Source organism: Lonchura striata, chromosome 11 (genome assembly GCF_046129695.1).
Source record: "Lonchura striata isolate bLonStr1 chromosome 11, bLonStr1.mat, whole genome shotgun sequence".
NCBI classification, from domain to species: Eukaryota; Metazoa; Chordata; class Aves; order Passeriformes; family Estrildidae; genus Lonchura; species Lonchura striata.
This window is the reverse complement of record NC_134613.1, coordinates 15,801,017-15,827,413: the sequence shown is the minus strand read 5'-3', so window position 1 is coordinate 15,827,413 and position 26,397 is coordinate 15,801,017. Positions and strand designations below refer to the sequence as shown.

Below are 26,397 nucleotides of genomic sequence, written 5' to 3'. Positions count from 1 at the left end.
TTGGAACGTTTAGCTTTAAGCTTCCAGGACCTGGATAAATCAGAGGCCAGAATGCCCTTTCAGAGAAGAGAAAAAAAACAAACCTTTAAATAGAAGAACCTTGAACACAATCACTGTTTAAAAATACATTTACCTCTTATTAAAATGGAAAAGTCAAGTACAGCATCAACGTTGGGATTGTACAACTTGTAAAAGCAGGAGGACAGATATGGATGTGTAGCAGCCTTCAGAGCACAGACAGCTGTCCTAAAACCAGTACAGAGCCACTGCATTTGATCCTTCCTACTGGCCTTGATTGTAGCATACACTGAAATATTGAAGGATTCATTTGCTAGGAAATTTGCCTTCTTAAAATTTTTCTGTCAATTCCTGAATAACATACATGAGTTTTCAATATAGCTTGTATTATTGTTAGCTTGCAATATATGCACATGTAAACAATGTAAACAGAACATTTAAGAGGCATTTCACAGTGAGCAACAAATTATGCATCAAGCATTTATTATCTAGTGTTTATTCCTCTGTAGGCTGGAGGGAAAAAATTTGGCTCATGCCTAGAAAAAAAAGATATTCTGAACCCACTGAGAATAATTCAAATTGCATTTTATAAGAAGAAATTATGGATACAAGAGATCATCTGTCTTTGGTTTTTTAAATGGTTCCTTTCAAAATGTAAGATCCTTAGACTGAGTCTATTTTTTATTTAAAAATAATTATTGTGTTTTACTAAAAACTGAGTGAGTTTTTAGTTAAAAAAAACTTCATCTCATGCTTCTTCTAAGATAGGAACAGAAGGGGACTGGCACATTTGTGTGTAAATCAGGAGCAACTTTATCAAAGAAGTTATTAATTTGGGTAGAATGCAGGAAAAAAAATAAAAATCAGAGAACAAAACATTTGGATTTTTGAAGCAGCCTATGTTACAGCACCTTCCCACAGACTGACCCTGACAAAGCTTATCAATGTGGTTTCCCAATGTGTTTGAGGGTAGCAGGTCTCTGTAACTAAAGTCAAATCTTCTAAGATGACTTAATATTGCTCTGGCCTCTCCCTTTGACCAAAACTTTTAAATCTTATTCTGCAGCTTTGAGACCACCTTGCCAACTCAGAGAAGTATCACTCCTGTTCCAGTGAGAAGCTGCTAACACTTCTCTTCCCAAACCTTGGGAAAAGATACACAGCTGTAGCACAAATATCAGCACGTGCGAAACCCACACGGACTTGAGAGGAAAGGGCTGGAAATTCTGATTACAGGGAGGTAAAGGTGCTGCACCTGCTGTGCAGGGGGCTTTCCCAGGGGACCTAGGCAGCCTCTGCTCTTCACCTGGTATAAACATGTGTGGATGCTGAATATCAATTACAAATCAACAACAGAACATGCAGAATTTCTAAAATATAAATTTCGTTCACATGGAAGACCTTGTCAGAACTTTTTTTACCTCTTTGTAATTGAATCGTGGCACCACTGAGGTTTTCTTGACTGCTGTCCCAGATTGGCTATCACTTCTCTCCAAAACAATCTCCTTTTGGCTGTCTTTGCTTTTCAAACTCAAACAGCTGAGTGAAGACCCTAAAAATGCAGATTATCAGAGAAACACAAACAGCGTTGCCTTTCATCTAGTCCATCCTATGCTTACAGCACACTTGCCATATTTATCTGAGGACCAAAATAAGAGCCCATATCTAGCCAGATTCTCCTTGTTGTCACCTCAGAATTAGGTCACATGAAGACATCACTGAAATAAATTGTTTTACTGGGCAATTGGCTCTTCACGTGCTCAGTCACAGTCAGGACAGCAGAGTCTGCTTGGATTAAAGGTAGGATCTCCCACGGAGATCTAAAAAGGCAGCAACACCCACCAGAAATTTACTACGGTTATGATTCAGGATCTTGCCACCAACGTCTTGGAATGTCTGGGTATTTTAGCAGAGACATTCCAGAGGGCATACACTGTCAGAAATATCCAAAGGATTTCCACTAGCCAAGAAAAAGGAAGAAAATACATATTTCAATTTTGAAATTGATCTCCTTACTGCACCAGTGTAAGGCTGGCCAGGAGAGAAGGATTCTTGATGGTACTTTAGGAGAAATGGAAGTTAAACTTGAAATGAAGCAGCTAATTTATGGCTAATGGCTGCTAACGATAGCAGCAAAATTGTGTGTTTATTGCAAACATTTGAGGGCAGAAATTTACAAAGGTGAGAGTCAATAATGCCTTCATAAAGCTGGAAAGTAAAAAGACATAAATAAGTATTAATGTTATGTTTAAAGAAAAAAACCAAAGTTATACTAATTCAGATGTAGAATAAGAAACACAGCAATTGAAAAAATAATTAGGATAAAAAGTGTGGCAGTTTAGTGGGATTGATTTGCTCTTTGAAAGTCAATAATAAAACATCACTGCTTTGAAAAGGAAGGACAGGTTCACTAAAAGGCAAATGCATGTTACATTTATTTTAAAAACATAAAAAATAATGAGGAAAAGTTGAAAGCTAGGGGTGTACTTTGGGGGAATATGTCTTACCCTAGACATTAAATGGGAATAAACACATGCTTTCAAATTAGGACTTTTAGAGACATGAGATACATATTATATATCTCTTGGAAAGGGGACAGTGATTTTATAGATCTTCTTTAAATTTAGATCTTTGGTATTTTCAAGTATTGAATATCAGGAAAAGGTTAGGAGCAATGTGCCAGCTTTACTAATATCATCCATTTCTATCTGATCAAGCCAGTAACAGATTGGACACAGATTGATCAAGATAAATTTGTATGGAGTTCAGCTCTCCCTGGAAGAAAGCACTACGTGACGTTAAACATGGTTTCATGGTATTGGGAAAGAATAATGAAAACAAAACAGAAAAGCAGAGAAATGCCTTGAGACAGTTAGAATTTGTAAATGAAGGAAGTGATAAAAATGGTGCAGGAATTGCCCTAACACCTAGCCCTGAACCTTTGGGCACATTGCTCCCAGGGAAGGCACTTCTGGTTTGATTGCTGCAGGACAGCTGGACATGGACCCATCATTATTGCCCAGGAAATCATCCCAGCCCTTAATAATGTCAGCAAAGGAGACATGAGGACATGACATGCTCCTTTTGGTATGAGCCTCCTCTCAGAGCACAGTGGGGATTTGGACTGAGGGTTTAATTTAGTGCCAGCTTGCACACAGCTCTCCCTAAAAACCATCCAAGTGACCAGAGCATCCCAGGACGGTGCCTCCTTAATTATAAACGATGCTTTTCCGAAGACAAAAGAAATACTACCCCCCACCCATTCCAAAATCCAAAACAGACTAGAATCTTGGAGGATTTACAACAAAATAAAACCGTAAGTCATTTTTAACAGATCAGTGCTCTATCTTTTCAAGCTTTGTGTAGCAGCACATCATTCACTTCACCTTAATTTCACTATTATATTATAGTTTGCACCACTGTAATTGTCTCTCTGAAAACAAATCCCAAAAAGATTTACAAAGGCATCTCTCTACCCAGTGTACTGACTGTGCTTATTGATGTGAGTGGTAGAATAATTTACATGAGAGCTATTAAGATATTCTACAGCCAATTTGTAATCTTCTGTTTTCATGGTAGAGCAAACATTTTCATGAAAGAAGCCCAACTTATTTGACTGCATGGATTTTTAAGTTGGGGGGTGACAACTTTCCTTTTTGAAATGAAGAAAAATGCAGACCTCAAAAAAAAAAACCAAAACAAACCCACCAAAAAAAAGGGAAAAGGGGACAGAAAACCCCTCACAGCTTCTGCTTCTCTGTGGAAGATGTGGAGAGCTACACTTTACACTGCAGTCACAAGTGTGCAGACCTGTTCCTCATGTACAGCATACACAAAACAGCATTTCAGGTGACTGAATGGAGAATGTGCACAGGCTCACTCAATATACTCTTTCCTTTAACCACAGAATTTACTGCTTGTAGCAACAGCCAAGAGAAAAAATTGAATTGTGGTTTTTACTGAAGTGCACCGCTAACCAACAGCTCTGCTGTAAGAAAAACTGATTACATAAAGCCATAAAGCATTGCAGCATAACAATATACATAATTAAGAAATTAAAAAGTAGTTAGGAAATCTCACCAAGAGATTGGACACTGATTGATCGGGATAAATTTGTATGGAGTTCAGCTCTCCCTGGAAGACAGCACTACATGACATTAAACATGGTTTCATGGTATTAGGAAAAAATTAGAAAACAGAACAGAAAAGCAGAGAAATGCCTTGAGACAGTTAGAATTTGGTGGAATTAAGATAAACTTTTAAAAATTGAGGAGCCAGCACTGAGACTGGAACAGCTTTCAGAGGGAGGGCAGTGTGTAGGGTTGGGTTTTGTAAGGCAATGCTCATCCATAACTCAGGAAATGTTTTTGGTGAGCCTCATGGGGCAGAGACAGCTCCTTCCACCCTCAGGCCACAGCTTCAAATGTCACACACTAGTCACAATAACCATAAAGGACACTGTTAACAAAATAAGTTAAAATAAAAAGAAGCAGCTCTATTTTCCCACCTCATATATTCCTGCAGTAAGTCCCAAATTTCTGAAGGCATGGAAGAAATGCTAGTTTCCTACAGGAGAAACCTTATGGGCTAAAATAATGTAACACAGGTAATGACGACTCACTCCTTAACTAAACACAAACATTTCCCTGCAGGGGGAGAGGCTGGCAACACCTGTGCAAGTTACACATCAAAACTTGGATTAAATCACCACGTGTTTAGTCCCTAGAAGGAAAAGTCACCTTTTGAGAAAGGCAATAGCTCTTGCTTTACTGTGGTGGGTCTTTTTGATGCTGGCAAACAGAACATGAAAAATACTCCAGCAAGGCATATCTGCTGAAGGTGCAGACTAAACTCCTGTTGTCTGCGTGGCACTTGGGGGGGTGTTGGTAACCAGATACTGTGGAAACACAAGTGAACCTGACCTTGCCCTTATCTTTGGACTTGCAAAATGATCTCTGCTGGAAACTTCCTCACATTTCCTTTCATGTGCCAGATCAAGACTGAGACCAATCAGATAAAGCAGCGTGCCTTGAAGGCTCCACTCGCAGCTGTCCAGACAGTTAACCTTAGCCATGGAAGAAAAAAAATAATCAAACAATCTGTTTTCTTTGCAGCCCTACAACTGCTGCATCACATGATGTGCCACTGATTTCCCTGCAGTGTATACTTTGAAGCTGACAAGTGTTAAGCTGTGATTACAAATTCCAAATGGATGTAAGTACCTGTCACTCAGATGGGTCCCACAGTTGCACTGGCGACCACAGGAACACAGCCAGGAATCCACCAGCCCATTTGTGTAGGAGGAAGGTGCTGCAGAGGCTTCATTAGAGGGTGCATCAGTTAACTTCCTCAGCAGACACAGACTTGACTCACAATCAGCCTAAAAGAAAAGCAGGTAGTTATTTTATTATCTTTAGGATCAAGGATTATATGGTAGGAAAAAAAAAAACAACAACAAACCAAATAAACCCAAACAATGAAACCCCCTAAAAATCACCATAGGAAATTTTGACCTGCTCCCAGACTCACAGGTCTATTTTGATCAGTTTTATTACCTGGTTCAGGAAAATAGCTGTTTTATCAGCTAGTTTTCATTTCTCCATGAAAAACCTTTACCAAAACACACTAATTATAGTAAACAAACAAAAAGTGTAATTGTATGACTTCAGTACCTCCAGGGGAATTGTGTCTTTTGAAGTAACCTCATGTCAGACAGAAATGACAGCTTCTTCTAGACAGTATTTCTTTCATAACTATGCTACAACTAATTGTAAATGCTTTGAATATGCACTTACAATTAAACAAATAACTTGTGTCTTGTTAGCAGGACACAAGATTGAGCTATTTTAGCTTCTTTGATGAATCACTCATTCCAAAAATTATTAGAGTAATGAATGCTTTTTAAGTAAAATGCAGCTGAACTGTAGAGGTTATTAAAGTGTATTAAACAGACATTCTAAACATTAAACACCAAGTGAACACTTGTAGGAAGTAGGAACACTACAGATGATTTAAATCAAGAACCAAAAGCTAGAAAGTGAATAGAAAAATTCAAAACATTTTCAATAATAGTTACAGCAAATACTCAAAACAGTTGTTTAGTCTAGATTAAATCCTTATTTGGGACATAGTAGACCAAAAATGCCTTCTGATGTTCATGTGCTGGCTTTCTTTCATGGAGGAATGTGGGAGAGTAACAATGACATTTTCCTCTTAAACACTCACTGGTATGAGTAATTTTACCACATGCTGTTGAGTTTACCAGGACTATTTTTTTAAGGAGTTCCTCATGGGCATTATTGTTCACAGGTCCTAAGCCGTTAGAAGCTATTAATTCTGCTCCATGGTAATAACATTATTTGCATATTTATTCTCAATGAACAGTCCCAGTCATTAAGAGTAAGGAAGTAATTAACCCTATTAATTGGACAATATATTTCTCAAAAGTACAGTTATTTAAATTACAGGTTGCCAAAGCTGTTATCAAGCAAGGATTTGATGAAAAGTAAATCAGAAGTTTGAAAGTCACTTCCTTTTTTTCAAAAATTTTCCCCTGAAAATTGACCCAAAAGAAAGAGGGGAAAAAAATCCCTTACACAGGAAACATCTATAAATTACAAATGTCCCTCTGATTATGCTGCAGAAACTTCAAGTGCAAAACAGTTCATCTTTCCTTTCCCATACCAAAAATGTTACAAAACAGATTCCTTTTACTTGTTCTGGTTTACAGAATTCCACATGGATTTTGATGAAAACAGGAGCTAAATAGTATAGTATTTTACTCTTAAATTTGCAGAAAAAAACCCCCAATGCTTTCCACTGTCGTAGATTTTTTCTTTTGTCATTATAAATACCCACAGTAACGTGGGCACAGGTCTCTCTGCAGAGGATCCCTGGGTAGTGTGTGTGCTGCTGAATTCCAGGATGCTTCTACAGCAATGGAGGAAAAAAACCAAAACCTCCTTGTAATCACACAGACCTCAGGGCCCTCCAGGCTGAGAGATTTTCCCTTCCCCACACCCCTGTTCATTAAACTGGGAGAAGTCAATGTTGGCATTGGATTCCTCCTGGGATTCCAGTGTCCCTGTGCCATCACTGCAGCTGTTTCCAAAACAGGAGGAGGGATGACCTGGAACTCCAGCAGAGAGGACAGGATAGACTCAGAGTTGTCCTATTTGCACATCCACCTACTGTAATTTCTCTTGCCTTTGCCCATCTTGTTTTTTGCCACTGAAAAATATAGTTATCCCATCCAAGAGCAATGGGCTCTAACATACAGGGTTATACCCATTAAAGATCACACAGGACAAGAAATTAATATCTTGTTAGAAACACAACACTGATACATGGGCATTATAATCACTGAAAGATTTAAGGGGACATGATTATAGGAATTTATCTCTTGATGTGATTACAGTAATTTGTATCTATTAAAATTAACACACATTTTAAATCTCTTACCATGTTAACTTTTTTAAGGAAATTATATGCTTCAATTTAGTGATATGAAATTCACCTCAAGCACAATACTTATTTCTTTTCAATTTTGTTGCAAAGCTGTAACACAACCACAAAACAAAAAGTACCAGATACAGAAGGATTAAGTTACCTCAGTGGGATCAAAATGAAATTGTGAGTATTTCTGGCAGTTCTGGTGAAAATTTTTTCTCTGTTGAAGGCTATTCTGCATAAGTGACATAACTGTTCTCTTCCCTTGACATCACCTGTCATAAATATTGCACTAAAGGGACAAATCAATATACCTTCAGTCCATATCAGCATTTCCCTAGTCAGAATTTGCTTGTATGCCATTCAGATACATCCACATTTCCAAACTACAAGGGAGAGAGGATTTCTGATGAATAAACATATGGAGCAATTAAAATTAATGCCCATGGTGGAATCTTCCTAGGATAATAATAGATAAGAAATAACAGATAAGCAATCCTCATTCTTTGTGTGTTCAGAGGAATTTCAAACCAAGAATCACTTCAGCATCAGGTAGCAGATGTGCTGTTGCTGTTTTACAGCTGAGGAAGGCAAGTGGCAGCAACAGAGGCATTAGGAAGGAGGATTAAATAGTTACAGGGACAAAATAAGAGTAAGCACAGCTTTCCAGACATTAAAGTGGAGCTCTCAAGAGGTTTCTTTTCCTTCTCTCTCCTCTCCCCCTGTGACATAAGAGGTCTCCAAGCTGCCACATAATTATGCTAAAAAACTGGGGAAAGAGTGGTGATCAACTCTTCAGTTGGTAACTTTTGCCCAGCTGGGATTCAGCTGTTAATGCTGTCCAAGCACTTTCTCCTGGATTTGAATTCTGATTCCTACCTTTGGAGAAGGATGTGTGTTCAAGCACTTGGGTTAGATGATGATGGTAATGAAGGAAAATAACTAACAAACCCCAGAAGGAAGTTAGATGAAGAGGTCACAAACAGTGCCGAAGCAAAGTGAATTTGGCAGAGGAGAAATGAGAGTGCAAGCAAAATAGCACCAAATGAAAATTATCCCATGTCAGCACAACCCAGAGCTCTCCTTGCTTCCCAAGTCTCACAATCAAGTGCTATTGATTTTTCCTAACTTCTTGCAGATTTCAGGTAGAGGAAAATCAGGTTCCCAGAAAACAAATCAAGTGCCAGGACTGTGATACCTATTTCTGTCTCCTTTCCCTCTTAGGTCTTCCTGGGCAGGACTGAATTCCATCATCCCATTAATCATCATTTTAATGTTCTACATTTACAGTAGCAAGCCAAGAGCTAGCAGCACTTTTCCTTGTATCCTAAACTGGCGTCGTTTCAAAATGTTGTGCCATAATTTCACAAAGCAGGCTGGGGACACACTAAATTTGTATCTACTGTTGGCAGCAGTTTATACCAATGAGGCACTGTGTCAGAATGCTAAAATAGTTTTTAAAAATCCAGGAAAATATTGTGTGAAATGCACCTTTCAGTAGCTGGTTTCAAGCAACCCATGTGTACCAGTGTTACATTGCTGTCTCATAAGAGCCAAACAACTGAGCTTTGTTATGGGCTGGCTTAACATCAGGAACGTCTGTATTTTTCTACAAAAAATACATTTTTATACAAAAAGTGCTCCTTTGAATCAAAAAAAGTATTTTATTCCAGATACAGCATTTAAATAAATGTACATAACTGCTAAAACCAATTACAGAAATTATGTGAGGACATGCAAGGAGGAAAGGTCAGGAGCTAGTCTATATTAAAATTCATTACAAATTGGCTGCTCTTTTAATTTAAAAACCAAAGATTTTCATTTGTCAATTTGATAGAATGCATGTTTAAAAAAACCCACTCTCACCAGGAATTGTTTCTTATGGCTCACTTTGTACAGGTCACACAAAAGACAAGTGCTTTATATAATTATTTTGGACACTTTCAAGTATTTCCTAAAATGCTTTAATAAATTGTTAAAAAAATCAGGTTAGCCCCTTTAGAAGAAAGAGCAGATAACCCAGGTATTGATGAATTTCCAGGTATTGGCTCAACATCTAACACCTCCACCTTTCTTAGCAAAGAATATCCATGTTATTTTCTGTGTTCCCAGCTTCCTCTAATTCATCTTAGAATTTTGTGCTACTCTGTTTACCTTATGTATGAAGGCAATACTTCCTCCAAAGGAGAAAATTTGATTTCCTATGATGTATAAGGTAACAAGAAGAAAGAGTGGATCTAAACTAATAACAGAGGATTTAATCACCATAAATGAAGCAAATATTATGGAACACCTTTTACAAACAGGTAAATTGAACTGAATTGAGCAAGGTGATGGAACAAAGTAACAGCACACTTGGAGATCAAAGCAAGAAATGTGATTTCATTATTTATTTGAACTCAGGCCATTGGATATAAGCAACACACGTGAGACACTCCCCACTTCTTGCCTTCCCCACACAGCAGATATTTCTGGCAGAGACTTGTTGCTGTCCAGAGTCTGACTTCTTGTGTTGGCAGCTGACATTAAGCAAAGTCATCCCTCTTGCTGGAAATAACACACAACAGAAAAAGGGCCATACAAACTATAGATTAGCCCTGCTCCAGCCATGTGAAAGAAAAATGTTGTACTACCTAGATGAAAGAACATGCCTGTATGGTGAGAACTAGCCCAGCATGGAAGCTGCTTTGACTGGTTTTCTATTTTGTCAGCTGTTCAGCTATTGAAGGACAGCACTGTAGTACGTCACAGAATTTTAGTTGTCAAAATAAACAAGCACAAGAAGCCTTCAATACTGGGATAAATATTTTCTTCCCTTTTACTCTTTTAAACAACTGATCACTGCTATTTCTTGAAATAGCAACATACAGCATAAGACAAGAAATTACCTCAAGCTTCATATTTTTCAAGATGTCTTCCCTTCCCAGCTCTCCCGGCTCTTCTGTGCAGAATCACAAATTCATTATTCCATGAGCCTTTTCCACTGCCACTTACACCATGAGACCAGTCAATGACAGCAGCCTTACCATGCCAATGACAGTAAAAGGTTTAAAGTCTGTCTCTGAAAGAATGACTGACTAAACAATGACAAAAACAGAAAAAAATTCTATGGAATTGCATTCACTTTCCCCCAAAAAGCCACATCAGAAGGAAGGAAGGAAGACAGCTTGACTGGATACACTAAGGAATGCATTTAAATTTAAATTAAAACCTTATTATTGTCATAATGCATTTGCATTTAGGAAACCCAATTATTAACTGAAGAGAAAGTCAAAAGAAATGAAGCATGGCCTACAATAGAATTGTGGAGGCAGCATTCTTTAGCTGACCAGAAATGCAGCTATCTCTATGTAAAACTGTTGTAGGTTTTGCTTGATTGGGATTTTCTTGGTTGTGTTTGTTTTGTGTTTTAGTTCTCAAAAGATTTAACCTCTTGAATGGTATGTGAAAAGGAATTTCAGTGCCAATCATTTTCTGTAGCTTAATAAAAAATATATTCTTAATAATGCAGATATCATGTGTTCAATTTATTTTGAATATATAATGATGCAAATGCAGACAAAAAAAAAGGTTGTGCTTCTGCAGGTAGAAGGGGAATCAGCTACTGTCACAGTAACAGAATTTCTTGTACAGCTTTCATCAGCATTTCTAATCTATCTGCAGCTGCCTGAGCAGGTGGAATGTGATTGAAAGAAGAGCAATAGCTTTGCAGTGCTGTGTCTATAGATGTGAAATTCAGACATTTTCTCTGGTAATTTGCATGTGTCTGTATCATCACCAGTGATGCTACTAACATTTTGACTAAACCAATGATATATGTGTCAGTGTTGTGCTAATATTATCTTTTATTAAAATAGTATCAGCCATTCATTCATTCACTTGGGAATTTTCTAAAATGTTCTATTTTGTTTTTTGGTTTTTTTTTTTTTTAAGGAGCCTATGGACATTTATATAATATATAAAAATTAAATAATAAAGGAACAGCTTGGACATTTATATAATGAATTCCACTTCCAAGTGAGGCTGACCAATATTTTTCCCTGTCACTGCAAATGAGAAATAGGAACTCAAATCAGAACTCAGTCTCCAGAAAGATGAAAGATGAAATGATCAAGTACTAAAAGCCTGGAGGTGAAAAGTAATTGGCATGACAGCTTCTGGGATGTATATAAAATATACTGAAAGGGTCAAATAGCATAGGAATTTCTAGTTGCTGTGATAACAAACAACCATCATTATATAATTTTCACCCAAAAATTGACTTCTTTGATGGAATCATGAGCAGTTGTCATGATTTTCTTCCTTTCTACCTTTATACTAATGAACATATTACAATACACTGACATATCTATGTTTTATGATATATTATAAACTCCCTACAATTTGTTGGAAGAGGCTGAGAAAAACCATGTCACAAGAAAGAGTGGAGAGGACTGGAAACAGATCACATTCTCGTTCCAAGTAGCAGAAGTGTTTTGTGAGCCAAGGGTGTCATTCACATTGAGACAGACCATGCTTACCTAAAATATTGCCAAGTTGGTGGCGATTCAGTGCTTCTAGCCTCCCCCAGAGACAGCCTGGCTCAGCAATGTGCTACCTGAGAAGAAATCCAAATTGAAGATGTTTCATCGAAGCTTCATGAAGCTCATACAGCAGCCAAGACTCCAGAAGGGCTCTCCTCACTGCAGTCCTTTGGGACCAACATTTGGGTGGGTGAGCACACTGTGTCTTAGCCATACAATCTGGGAAGGAGGAGACAACAGAAAGATTCATGAGCAGCTCAACGCTGCTCAGACATCAGCACAGATTTCTCAGCATCAGGCATGAGGATAGCAGCATTGCAGGCAGTAAAAGCACCAAGACAGAGCTACAATGGAAGGTGCAAAGACAGTGGTCAAAAACCATCATTTCATTGGATGGAAGCTGTCAAGCATTCCTCTCTAAAATCACTCAATCCTGCATCCCTCACCTGTGTGTTTGACTGTGTGTCCTGCCCTGCCTGTAAGACTCAAAGTTTACTAGATTTTTGTATCAAAAATTCTTGTCTTTTAAACCAGCAGTCAATGGTCTACAACATGGGGCTAGAATTTTAACATCAGCACTGTGTGCAGATTTTCTGACTGCAATGTAAGACATTGGGCTCTTAGAGAGTATCCAAAGGACTGTGAGGAAGGTGGTGAAGGGTCTGGAGGTGAAGCCACATGAGGAGAAGCTGAGGTCACTTGGTTTGTTCAGCCTGGACAAGAGGAGCCTGAGGGGAGACCTCAGTGCAGTCACAGCTTCCTTGTGAGGGGGAGAGGAGGGACAGGCTCTGATCTCTGCTTCACGTAACCAGGGACAGGACGCGAGGGAGTGGTCTGAATCTGTGCCAGGGGAAGTTTAGCTTGGATATGAGAGAGATATTCTTCACCCAGAGGGTGTTTGGGCACTGGACAGGCTCCCCAGGGAAGTGGTCACAGCACCAGCCTGACAGAGCTCCAGAAGTGTTTAGACAGTGCTCCCAGGCACGTGCTGTGGTCCTGTGCAGGGCCAGCAGCTGGGCTGGATGAGCCTTGTGGGTCCCTTCCAACTTAGCAAATCCTCTGATTCTGTGATAAATGAAAGACATTGATTTATCAGTATTTGACCAGTAAATAAAAAAGGGCTCCAGAAGTTTTTGCTTTTTGGTTTTTGTTTTTGGTTGTTTTTTTTGTTTGTTTGTTTTTTTGTTTGTTTGTTTTTTGTTTTGGTTTTTTTTTTTATTTTATAAAAATTGGCAAGTGGAAACAAAAAATTCATCATCAAGGTATTTCTGGATTAGGCAAGTCCAATAAAGTTAGTAACCATCCCTTTTCCTGTAGTTTCTGCTAGGGGTTGCTCCAGACATTTGCTGTTGGGTAAAGACCCCCTTTCAATGGGCCAGTGCTCACCCACTTCCAAGTGCTCTTCCAGATCCTCTTTCCACATGTTCATATTTTCTTTCACTAACTTGGAAAGTGCAGCTTCATCCTACCTTAAAAGATGAAGAAAACAAAGGGATGCTGTTCACACATCACATCTCAGCAACTCCCCTGGATATTGTGGTTTGGACTTCCATGGTGGACCCAGGAACACTGTGTGGGCAGAATTTGATTTCCTTGTTTGTGTGTTGAAATAAATTGCTCTTCTCTGCAAGAAAGGAGACTGGTATATTTTTTATGTGAACAAGCAACCCCAGAAACCTCAGTCAATCTGGGAAACCTAGTAATATCTCTGAAATTCTATGATGATAAAGGTTAAATCCAGCAGCCTCTGTAGTGATGGTAAAGGGCAAAAACGAAGTAATAAAGCCCTAAACTTATCCTCCTTTTCCTTTACTAAACTTGTCCTCCTTTTCCTTTACTGTCATATTCTTCGAGGATATTTTGTCCACCTGCTTGAAAAAAATTCTCCACTATCAGTGAATATGTTACAGTTCAAGAATAGTTACCCTTCAGTTAAGTGTCATTAATGTTATATAATTACAATGCAATCCTCTGATTTCCACTGCCCCCAAAAAAGGACAATAAAAAGCATGTAGGAAGGTAATGAAACAAATTTATCTTAAAAAAAAGAGAAATTCACAATTTAAATAATATTATTTCCTCCTTGGCAATGATTATCCTCCACCTTTTTAAGAAAAAGCAGAAATGTTATAGATTATATATGGAAAAAATCATCAGTGCCAGATGAAAAGGGTTCTGGGTAAGTAGCACTCCCAGTTTAGCAAATTGTAAAGGCCCAGAGTTTTTTGAAGCAGAGACCCCACAGACAACAAGCTGCCTTCCAGTGCCAGCATTAGCCCATCTCCTCCTGCCCTAGCTGCCCTTTCTGGGGCTATTTCTGTAAATATAACAAGATATTAGATTACCAGGATCAACAGTCAGAATGCTTCAGGTCCTGACATCTACTAAGAGAACCATTTGGGCACAAACTTTCATCATTTCAGATGTTTTGACCATGAAGTCATGGCCAGCATCACCCTGGGAATTCTATTTATAGCTCTTCTGCTTCACTGTAAGGTCTTGAATTAAAGGTAAAAGATTACTTCACTTCCTTTATACACAGTAGAAAACTTGTTGAAATAAAGCCAGTTCAGTTGAATTTTTAGAGCAAAAGGAAATCAGGCATTCAGAGTGCCATCTTTTAACAGGGAAAGGAGCTTTTATTCTTTTTATAAATATCATATTTTATATGAGGTTTATAAATATACTTGGCAAAGAAGTTCCATCCAAATGTTAGCAATTTCATATCTTTCATTAAAAGGATATTGACCCAGTTGATTTGTAATTAATTGCAGGCTTTTTTCCCATTAGCTTATCGATTGAGGAGCCTGTAGTGCATTCCTGACTGCATTATAAATTACAGCTGTTCTTCCAGGGTACATTTGGTTGCAGTTAATTCCAATTGTCTACATTTTTCACATTGTAAGAGTTACCTGCTCTACATCTTGCCAAAATATACCCCTTACAGTAGAGAACTACAGGTCCTTTGTTTTTGTAGATCCGATTCTATTAGTAATAAATCCAATTTTCTGCTTGTTCAGATTTAAGAATGCAACAGTGACAACCAAAAATGCCTTCATTCTCATGCTCTCAAAAAAGGCCTCAGCCAAAGCTCATGAAATCTTCTGGAAGTTTTCCATTGATTTCAGAGAGCTTTGAATCAATCTGATTCAAACCCAACTGAGTAGGTTGTTGCAAAAGTAGGCTCGAAGACCATACTTTAAAAAAAACCCCACACCTTCAAATCATTATTTAAAAAAAAAATCCTTTACTGGAAGCTCAATAAACCTAACAACAGTATAAAAATTAAAACATTAGATAAAATAAAATAAAAACATCTAGGAAAGGGGTAAATTCCAATTGTGTTCAAAAAGATGGAGGCATTAGAAAACAGTATTAATATAAGTTCGTTTCTCAGTAAAGGCATTTCTCTTAGTAAAAATAAACAAAACTTGTGCTTAAGTAGCACTTACCTGAATTCATGGTAGTGGAGTTCAGTAACATGCATTACATCTCATGTAATCCACAACCTGGACCATCTTTAGTGCTTATACAAAAGAGAAACCAGACAAAAAAAGAGAACCAGTAAGAAATTAAATAGAACTAAAAGTAATTTAGTGTAGATTATGTCTAGATTGTGGCAGGAGATAACAGTATCACACCCTAAATTTTGTCTGAGGATCAAGCCAAGAACAGCTCTCACTGCAAAAAGTAGATCCATTTCTTTTTCTGTTCCAGAAGGTGCAGTTCTGCATGTTGGTTGTAGGCACAGATGTGTGTCCTGAGCAGCCCCTCTGTCAAGCTCATTCTCAGCAGCCCATAATTCCAAAATGATGCCCAAAATGCATCTTCTTGGCACTACAAACTCAACATCCTGAAAATGAAAGGAATTCTAAAGTACCTGAATTAGTGACATGTTCAAGTAATTACCAAGAGGAAACATCTCTGAAACACTGGAATTATGATCCATTCTGGCAAACACTGAAGCACTGCATTTCCACCAAAAACGGGAAGGCTTCTGAGGCCAGTCATATTTTAGAGGTCCATCTTCTCTCGCTTGATCTTCACAGCAGGATTTCTACTAAAACCCCAACTATAGGGGAGAAACTGATGTCTTACTTTTATAGAAAGGTTTTCCAACAAATGAGAATTAAACGTGAGAGGATAAACACATTCCAGCTGAAAAAAGCTTGCCACAGAGAGGGCTTCTGTGCCAGCACAGGCTAAACCAGTTCCTAAACCAGAATCAGTTCAACACCAGAGAGCTGTTTTACATTTCTTTCAGAGTCTTTGCCAACAGAGCAGTATCAATTTAAAGGCTCAGCTGCTTTTTTTCCTGGGCAGCACAGCTACAGGAACACTGCTCAGCCTGAGAACTGCTGCATGTGCAGGGACAGGGACCCCCATGTGCAAATTCCTTTTGAACTCACAAAGTTGCCCTTGCACCATGAGCACAGTTAGGACCATTCTCTGCTCACTCCTGCCAAGCAAACACATGCAGCACAACCAGAAAAATTGCATCTGCTCACACAAATCTGCCTGACAGGGATCAAACTCCCCATCAAACCTGGTTTGACACAGTCCTGCCAGCAAACATCTGTAGCAGAGACATGGCCTGAAAGTCACTGCTTTAAAGGGAAAGGCCACCAGCTGAGCCTTGCTTTCTCTTTGATCTTTCTTATATCAAAGCAATCCAAAGGGCCTCAGCTGAAGGGGTTGTTGCTGTACTGAAAAGGCAAAACCAGAAACACAAGAGGAGGTGAGAGATGAAGTACACACACACAGAGCAACCCAAGCCCCACACAAATAAAGGGGCTTTTGGCAGTATTAACTTTATTTGTGGGTGCCTGTTCACTGGCTATCTAAAGACCAGCCATGCTGATTTTATAAGACCCAAAATGTCTGAATGCATCTGGCCAGGGATTTCATGTCCATATGTGCAACCAAATCATTAATTAAATAACTTACTTTTTCTTCTGCCACTCATGAAATTTCTTTCAGAATGGTATCAGTTAAAATATTTGCACAGATGGCAGCTTCTAACAGCAAAGACTGAATACCACATACTGCAGACACACAATGTAAAACTTCCATGACAATGCATTATTTCGATCTATGCACCTAATTGTTTCAAGCCCTTGAAAAATGTTAACTCTTTAAACCATAATTTATGAATGGTCTCAGAGTAATCTGTGGCTGCAGCCAGCACAAAGTCATTGATCAGGCTGGATCCATTCACCCTGTTTGGGCAGAGGCTAACAAGCTGTGTGATGGGCTGCTGTGCAGGTTCTCTGTTCCCAAGTGGAAATTCCCCCTGCTCATGTCTGCTCCTTTTCCAATGCACCAGCTGACATCAGACAAATATATGCTGAGACATGTTCTCACACAGCCTAAAGCAACCTGAAATAAGGATTCTGCATATCTGTGAACGTACACTCATTATCACACACCAGATTCTGTTTACCTAGAGACCCTTGTCCCTTTCTCCAAGGCAAGCCAGCCCCTACAAGGAATGGTGACCTTGACACACATTAATTTGACAGAGCTACCATGCCTGCTGTTATTCCCTGGAGGAAACAGATAGTACTGACCAGAGTTCCTCAGGGGATGGGCTGTGTCTTGTAGTGTCCTTGGAAAGCAAAACATTACACCACCAAAACAGTGAAAAAAGGGTGTTTTGGAAAATCAATGACCAGACCTATTGGGTGTTTTCCATTCTACAACATGAAGAAGGATGAGACAAACCCCAACTATCTCCTGAGAGGGGTAGAAACTCATTTTCCTTTAAAGCAAATACTTAGAAAAATAGAAATCCCCAAAGGAGTTCTCTTGTACACATTTATTAGCAAAACTAATCTTGGCTTCTTAACTCCCTGATTATGCTTTCGAGGAATAAGGAAGAGGGTTTTAGTTTTCTTGGCAGTCGCACTGAAAACTGCCAAGATGAAGAACAAGAAAGGTCATTTCAATATCTGAGCACATGGCAGAAGCAGACTACCAAAAAGTAAGACAGGCATGATCTAAAATGAAATGTGCTGGACAGAATTCATTCCCCCCAGCAAGCTAAAAAAGAAGGCTGGTCCATATCCAATTCACAGTCTTTTTCTTCTGTTACACCCCATGTTGCCTTCCATCCTTGCTCCTCAGCAGTCTCGTGTTGTCCCTGCCCCTGCTCTTGGCCATTCCCATTTAGCCATGCCTGCCTCTGAACACAGATACACACACTGACATCACCCACAAACACCTCTCAGAAAACAGAGCTGAAGGTCTCCTCTGCACTGCCAGTCACTCACCTTCCTCTGATCTATTGCCTCATGTTTGCCTCCAAAACCACTTTCTTCAAAGTGACTTTGTGATGTGGACTCTTCATTACAGAAACTAAACCAGGCTTATAGAGTCCTACACACCTGAGCTTTGATAATTACTAGAGGCTAACTTAACTCATGCTTGAGAGTGAATCTTTAGATAGCTTATAACTGGTTTTTGTAATGAACTTTTTTATTTACAGCATCCCTACTAAAATCCCTGATGTTACACTCCTGTGCACAAACAGAAAATATTTTTTTTCATTCACTGTTTTGGCACAGACAAGCTGACTACCAGTTAGCAGCATTAAACCAGGCTTCTCAGCTGTGTAACAGGTATTAAGATGAAATCACAGTTGCATGGGTTTTAGTTTACAAATATCCTTCTCTGGGTGAGGGGAAGGACGAATTAGGCTTAGTCTCAACTGACATCAATTGCAAGGATTGCAAACATAGTATGTTAGGTCAAATATACAATTACTCACTAGAAAGTGCTTTTTGTGTGCTTGAAAAATCAGTTTAATGGACTGTCTCAGTGGCAATGGCCTTATTTGTGCATGCAGAGCATGACAAAGGATACAGGAAAACTGCCTGGTTTTGATGAAAGAGAGCCTCAAAAAAGGCTGGAGGTGCAGACAGTTTACAGATGGATTACAGCAACATAGCTTGTGCTGGTCAATCACAAAAGCATAAACTATATTAATTCACTTTAATTTAGTAACTGCACGATCCATCGTAAAATATTTATCAGCTGGTTTTCCCTCATCCACAAGAACAAATATTTAAGCAGATTGCATTGGTTTAACTGAATGCATTTTATGCAATATTTTAGTGAAATTCATGCTTCCAGACAAGATGCTTCTGTTTGTAACTGTGACCCAAAGACAGCATAATTCAGCATTCCCATATAAAGCTAATTAATTGTCTTTCATTCTAATTTGTCATGTTATCAGAGACAGACAAATAAAACCACAGGGTGGAAAGAAAGAAAACACAAAGGAGGGGGAAAAAAGGAAACCTCTTCCAGAGAACAAAGCACAATTTATGTTTTGTTTTTATTAATCAAATGTGATTAAGCTATGTCCAGCAGAGCTGGAAAGTCAATATACAGCACTCCTATCACCAGTGATACATGCCTCATTTCTCCAAAGGATGATTAAATGGGTGTAAAAATCCACTGGGACATTTCCAGTGTGACATTTCTGCCATGACTTTATCCAAAACATAGACTATCAGCTCTCAGGAAACATGCCACTTCCTAACTCAAAGGCTTCAGAAAGACTCAGTGGCAGTTCAGATAGAGCAGGAATTTCAGAGGTAGTTTGATCATGTACCTTGCTCGGTGGGGTTTCTGTTCCCTAGGATGGATCACAAGAAAACAGTGTCGAAGTTGCACAGGCTGTAAATGAAGCAGCAGGTTTGCAAACACAGACTGCACCTCCCTGCACTGCTGACCAAGGAAATTTTCAGTGAGAGGAAAATGCAAGTGGCTGAATCGAGTCAGATCCTTCTCACTGCAGAGGAGGGGGGAAATAGTATTGCCAAGGCCAAGCTGAAGCAGGGGGATTTCAGCTCATTATACTTGTATAATAATATTCTTAAATAATTCCCAGAGAAGTGAAAATCAAGGAAAATTATGACAGGCAAAGCCTGGCTGCTGGTCAGAAATCCAAGAGCCAGTTTAACCACATCTGACCTATCTGGCATGTTTTTTGTGGCAACTGGTATCAATAAGTCACCTTCATGTCAAGAGTGTGTATTTTTTTCAGGAGCGGTCAGGATCTGAGTTTTTGAATCAGATGATGTTTCCGTTAATGAAACATATAGTCCATAAGATGATGAATTAACGTGACTAATATCAACAAGCTTGAGAGCCTATGTGTCAAAGACAAACCAATCATTCCTTCCTTTGCTCTTTAATGTATTTATGGTCTTGTGCAGAGGAGGAAAACAGTCAGTAAAGGAGAAAGCTATAAATAGTAATGGGCAAGAAACTATGGAAATTTATTTTTTACCATGGTGAAATAAGAGTTGAAGCAATTAATACTGGAATTAGCCCATATGTTTAAAAAAAAAAAACAAAAATAAAAACAAAAAACAACAAACAAAGCAGGGAGAAATGTAAAAAAGAAAAGGCTTCTCAATCCCCACTTTATCATGAACAAGCTGACCTTTGGGGTAAAAAGCCTGAGTCTCTTGGAATGGGACAAGCCTGGATTTCTATCAAAGCACTGGCAGTGGTGTTTTTTGTGGGAAGCCATTGGGATTAAAAAAAACAAAGCAAAATTATATTCTCATTTCTTAATGTCAGGCCTTTGCAGAGTTCCTGTAAGAACACAGAACATGGTTGGTTCTGTAGCAGCAGCCCATTGGTGGTGCAAGGCTCTTTTCACAATCCCTGCCTCATGACTTTATACATCCCTAAAAAAAATTAGCCAGCACAAGAATTTGGAAGCCTAGAGGACAAAACACCCAGCAAAACATTCAGACAGTTTAGTCAGGAAGAGTTCAGGACATTTGAGTTAGAAGCATGTTGACAGAGTTGTGTCTGCAGCTGGAAACCTTACCCAAAACTCAGCACCGGAGTGCTTAGTGCACTACCCAGGGCTAAAAAGTCATAATGGCATCCGCCTCCAGAGCAGAATTTTTCCACAAAGAGATCAGAATATATTCCCCCAAAAGAGGCTCTGATCTGAGCCCTGACAGGAATCTCTCCACTACTCGAGGACAATTTGTAGTTGGCAGGACAATGCCTTTACAAGAAGCTGTTAAAATAGATGCTGCTGTACTGGGTTTTGCTACAAAAGCAAGTGAACTTGATCACCAATTTAAAAGTGTATTCACAATTGCTATTTGATATTTACAGAGAACCTTTAACCAATTCAAAACAAATTAATCCTGCACAAAGAACAAAGAGCTCCTATATCAGCTTCACAGAGGCATATGACATGTGCTCATCATGCACATGAACAAACAGGAAAGAACGGATTTATTGTGAACTGGGGTTTTTGCTATAAATTAAAAGGCTGTTCCCTTTTATATGTCATGTGTATTTAATTTCACTCCATAGGGTAATCCACTGAGAATTCAGAGAGTGCCAAGATCTACTTTCCCCATTCCTTCTATTTCCTTAGGCAAATATCTAGAATTAGAGACAGAGAAAAGATGAAAAAAAAAAGAAAGGCCAAGGGAAATACAGAGGCCCAAGAAAGAAAGTAAGACTAGTCTAAACAAGGATTTTTCCTGGTCTGTGCAAGCAGCACTGATTATTTATAACAGGCAAAGGCATCTGTCTTTGATTATGATTTCATGTATACTGAGGATGGCGGTGAGCTTAGTGTGTGCCAGAGAAGACTGTCATCCTGCAGTTGGAAATTCTAGTGAGAAAAATGAATCTCTCTCTCTCAGGGAGAGCCTTCCACCTTTGACTAACTGAAGGACAAACGGAAAGAGCTCTTGTGCCAGGAAAAACAAAACTGCAAGCTATTACAGAATGTAAGGAAATCAGATTCAATTTGCAAGCAAAGATAGAGTCAGAGCACACAAATTTTACGGAAATATCCTTTGAAGTGTAACTGTTCAAAGGTATTTCAACCAATTTAAATTTAAAACTGAAGAATCCATATGATGGAAAAGATCAGCTTTCCTTGCCACAAACCTTTATTTGGTAGGCTACCAACAGCCTTTGGTTTTGTGTTATTTGAGAAGCATATGCACAGTGGCCTTAGGGAATAAAAGCAGCCCAAAAAGACACCAGGTAACTACAGCACGAGGATACCCAGAAGACACTCATAAATCTGAGTGAGGCACTCTCCCACCTCTCAACTCAGGACAAGGTGCTCCAGTCTAACAGTCTATTAAACTGGCATGGAAAACACTAAACCTGCTGGACCTGTGACTATGGTCCCTTCCAATGAAAACAGAAACAGCTGGACCTCTCCAGCCCAGCCAATCCACAAGAGGAGGGATAACAGCAGCCAAAGCACCTCGCAAGCAGAGGCTTTCCTCAGACAGGGAAATGGGGGCTGCTTCAGTGCTGTCCCTCTTGAAAGGGTGGAAATTACAGCACTGCAGTGACAGCTGTAAAAAACCAAGACATGTGGCACTTTGCAGCCTGAGCAACTGCTCTGAGCATTTGTTTCATTTTCTAGGTTTGAGAGAAGCAGCTTCCAATTAGTCATTCTTGTCCTTCAGGACACCCCATCCCTACCTGAGATCAAATGAGCAAAATGCCAAAGACTTCAGAGCTTCCTTCTTCCCACTGCCGAGTACATCAGCAATGAGCATGGCTTGTTCCTCTCTCCTCATTTAGAACTAGATCTTAGGCCTCAGTTACAATCAGAAACTCTTTCTTGCCTTTTAAAAAAGCCACCAGGCACCCTAACTGTGCTACCAATAGTGCCAAAAAGGACATCTGCTGATTTGATGGACAAGCTACGGTTAAGAGTCATCTGAAATCTGTACAGCTTGTCAAGAGGAAGGAGCTGACAGCATTTTGTTGACACATTTCCTCAAAGTAATGTGCAGTCTTAGAGATTTGATTTTGAAATACTCTGCATTTGAAAGCTGCCAAGTGATAAGATGTCATTTGCACTGAAGCTCCATCTTATCAGTGTCTCATCAGCTTGAACAAACTAGAAGGAAGGAGTCTAGATAATTTTTAATTATGGTGGCAGGGTAATTATGGAAGTTTAGCCACTGGAGGAGAATGCTTTCAAAGAAAAGCTGTTTTATTGATTGATTGGTTACATCTGGTAATATATATAAAAACTATAAAATCACATTAAATTATTTTTCTTTTAGTAGCTAGTCTTTTAATGCTTCTCACTTAACACACTCCATTAAAAAACAGAACATAAATCCCAAATAAAATAACAGAACTCCAGTCAGTAATCACGATTGGATTTCTTCAAATAATAGAGCTTCAAGCCTGAGCCTAGACTGTAGATGTAACTGGGACTTTTGCCATTTCAGTGCCACTGGAATGGGATCAGACTTGGGGTTGGTGAGTTACACTAATAATGAATGATAATTTCTATCAGGCAGCCTGGGCTAGCAGGGAAAGCTGTCACATTCTTTTATGTACCTGACATGGTGCTGAGAAATTGCTATCACTGAACAAGCTGACTGAGGGCAAGTGTGATAAAAGAAAATGTCAAACTGAATCCAAACTATTTTCTTATTCTCCAACTTCACCTCCCTCTTTTAGACCATGCTTAACTCTTGGATTTTGTTTTCAGACCACAGCATTTCCTAGTCCAACACCTCTGCCATTTCTTAAACCACTCCCATAATTTCTTTCAACTCTGAAAATGGAGGAGGAAACTGCTTAGAAGATTCACAAGGGACAGGATATAAATACTAAAGGCAGTATTTTTTAAATTTATTCATTTCTTTTCAGTGATTTTAGTGATGAATGCAACACACCCAGTAACCCAAATGTATCAGGAAAGGCTATTCAGCATTTTAAGATCGTCTGGTGCCTCTAAGTGCCCCAAATACAGCATTTTAAGAATAAGGCCACAAAATTCCTAAGGGCATTAAAGTATTTTAGAGAATGCCCAGTGGCAGTATGCATTGAGTTTGCTTTGCACATTTTCAAAATTTGACTTCATATTACCTTCTTTATTGATTCCTGTGTGAAAGGGGAAATCAAGTGAAGCAGCTGTTTCCTTCTTCAGGACAAAGTCTTGGCAGGAGGAATACAGCATTCATTTTTTTGGAAAGCCTTAGCTGAAGGGTTTTTATCCTTTGGCTATATAAAAAGATAATTTCTCAGAGGGCACAGATGAAATTTCAAAACCAGCAGCCTGGGCTTCTCAGACACTGAACGCCTTCAGATACCCCAGGCATTCAGTGTCTCTTACAGCCTCACCTTTGCAAAGCCAGGTACAAATGGAGCTTCCAGATCTAAAACCTGCAGCTGAACAACTTAAGAGGTTAAATGTCAGTGTCTAGAGACAGCAAAAGGCTTAACAGTAGTGGAGTACCTTATTCAATGCCTAAGTACTGTGATAAAGCTACCAAAAAAAACCAAAAACAACCCACCACAAAGAAAAAACAAACTAACCAGCATTATCAGGTGCTGTCCCATTTAACAAAGAGCAGAAAGAGCAGTCAGGGAAAATTTCTCACACTTGTACACTTACCTTGCTAATTCCTTAATTTTTTTTGTTCCTTTGTAATCTCTGATACTCAGAAGTATTTTAGGTTTAATAGTGTGGCGAGGCAAATACCACAAAAATTTGGGAGTTACAAGCTGATATTTGGAAGGATGGGTTAAATGCCCAAACCTTTCTGTCAGGTCTGAGAATCAGCCCTGGCCTGGGTCTCTAGAGAAAATGTATTTGTGGTCTCTGTGGACAGAGATGTGTTTCAGAGTACCACACCACATGCAAATAGCTGCAGTCCTGGGAAAACAAGAGTTCCAAGAATTAACTACCAGGAACATTCTGGGTCAGGATGGCAGCAAGAGCAAAGGAAACATGTTGAGAGGTGTAGGGGGCATCCCCAGCCACAGGCTGAGAGCTGCTGCTGCCCAGGTGCACAAAGAGAGACTTGTTTAGTATAGACTCCACCACTCCACTTTCTGCTTGCCCACAACTGCACATCCTTCAGTGATGTGTCCAGGGATTTGCTACCTGAGGTGTGTGCCAAAGCAGCAGCTGGGCCCCAGAGAGCTGAAGTTCACTCCATGCCCAGCCAGCTGTTGGGGCTGGGCTGTGACAGGAATTGCAGCCTCTGCTCTCCTCCCACCACTGCCCCAGGCTGCACCTGCACCAGCACGGGTGACCACAGGGAAGCTTGGTGACCTGGAATAAAAAAAAATAAATAAATAAAATAGAAAAAGCCAACTTCAGAGACCATGCCATGACCCCTCATTTGCTCTCTGTGTCACCTGGAGGTTTCCTGGGATGGGTGTGGCATCAGAAAAGAGTCTGACACTCATCCCATGCACTTCTTGTGACACGTGATCCCATGATAAGAAGTGATAAGTGATACGTGATCCCACTTCTTATGATACGTGATTTCTCTCTCTGGAATTGCTCAAGTGAAATCTCTCACTTAAATGCTTACCTATGTTTTTAAATGCAAACTCATGGAGATACTCCATGGGCAAATAGGAAATAATTGTGAATTCTGATTCAAAACTAATATTCATTGTTACTCATAAAAACTTACAAAAAATACCAGATATTTTATATGTTTAAATGAACAGGAATCTCATCAGACACAACTAGAATTAACTCATTGCTCTGAAGTGCTGCTTTTGATCACTGTAGCTTTAAGGATTGTGTTTGCATTTCTGCTCAACTGAGCACTTAAGAAAAACTGGAAAAAAAAATGTTGCTTGCTATGCCACTCTCACTAGAATGGGATCTACTGTGATAAAATTTCCATTATGTTCAAAGTCGTCAGCAATCAGTTAGTGGGACAGAAGAATTGGGAGCTTCACTTTTAAACAACATATCTAGGTTATTTCCTTTTACCTTTAATGCAGACTTGGTGCAAGAGAGGCAATAAAGGAAGGGTGGTTTCAGCATCACATACAAACCTGGCTTGGATCTGCAGAAATACAAAATAAACATCTGGTTAATCAATTTTAAACTAAATAACCCTATGTCTTTTAAAAGTTAATAACAGCATAAAATATCATTCAAGTTTGATTGTACTGTAACATTGAAAATTGGGTGAATTTTTCTAGAATTGGGTGAATATTTGTTCATGATGCATAAAAGCCCTGCACATCACAGCCAGCTCCGGAAATGGTGACACAGCTACACCAGCATTTTGCCTCTGCCATAATGAGCTTTAATTATGTAATTATTTCACACTTCGAGTGATTTGCACATGTTGTTCGTGATCCTAGAAGCCATAAGTAGTAACATATGAGAAATTATAAAGCTCTGTCCTCAAAGCTAGATGTCTGTAAGTAGCAGGAACAACAGAAAATCCTTAGAAATCTTGTTAGAGCTGAAACATCACTTTCCTGCAAGATCATAACAACTCGTACCCGGTTCAATCTTGCACTTTTTGGATATTCTCTTTTAACAGGATGCACCCCTGCTGAGGCCTGAGCTAGATTAGCTCTCCACACTCAGATAGACTGAACTGCTCAGATT

At 39.2% G+C, this 26,397-nt stretch overlaps 2 long non-coding RNA genes across 2 annotated transcripts; both read right to left on the bottom strand.

Moving 5' to 3' along the window:
• Positions 1-1,531: 1,531 nt before the first annotated feature.
• Positions 1,532-12,057, bottom strand: LOC144246937 (uncharacterized). Its single transcript, XR_013340649.1, has 3 exons — positions 11,988-12,057; positions 5,241-5,398; positions 1,532-1,570 (listed from the first exon to the last, which is right to left on the bottom strand). It is a non-coding gene; the product is annotated as an uncharacterized LOC144246937 (long non-coding RNA).
• A 96-nt stretch (positions 12,058-12,153) lies between these two features.
• LOC110474180 (uncharacterized) lies at positions 12,154-15,517 on the bottom strand. The gene is made up of 3 exons (XR_002466034.2): positions 15,443-15,517; positions 13,377-13,455; positions 12,154-12,209 (listed from the first exon to the last, which is right to left on the bottom strand). It is a non-coding gene; the product is annotated as an uncharacterized LOC110474180 (long non-coding RNA).
• Between the last annotated feature and the right edge of the window lie 10,880 nt (positions 15,518-26,397).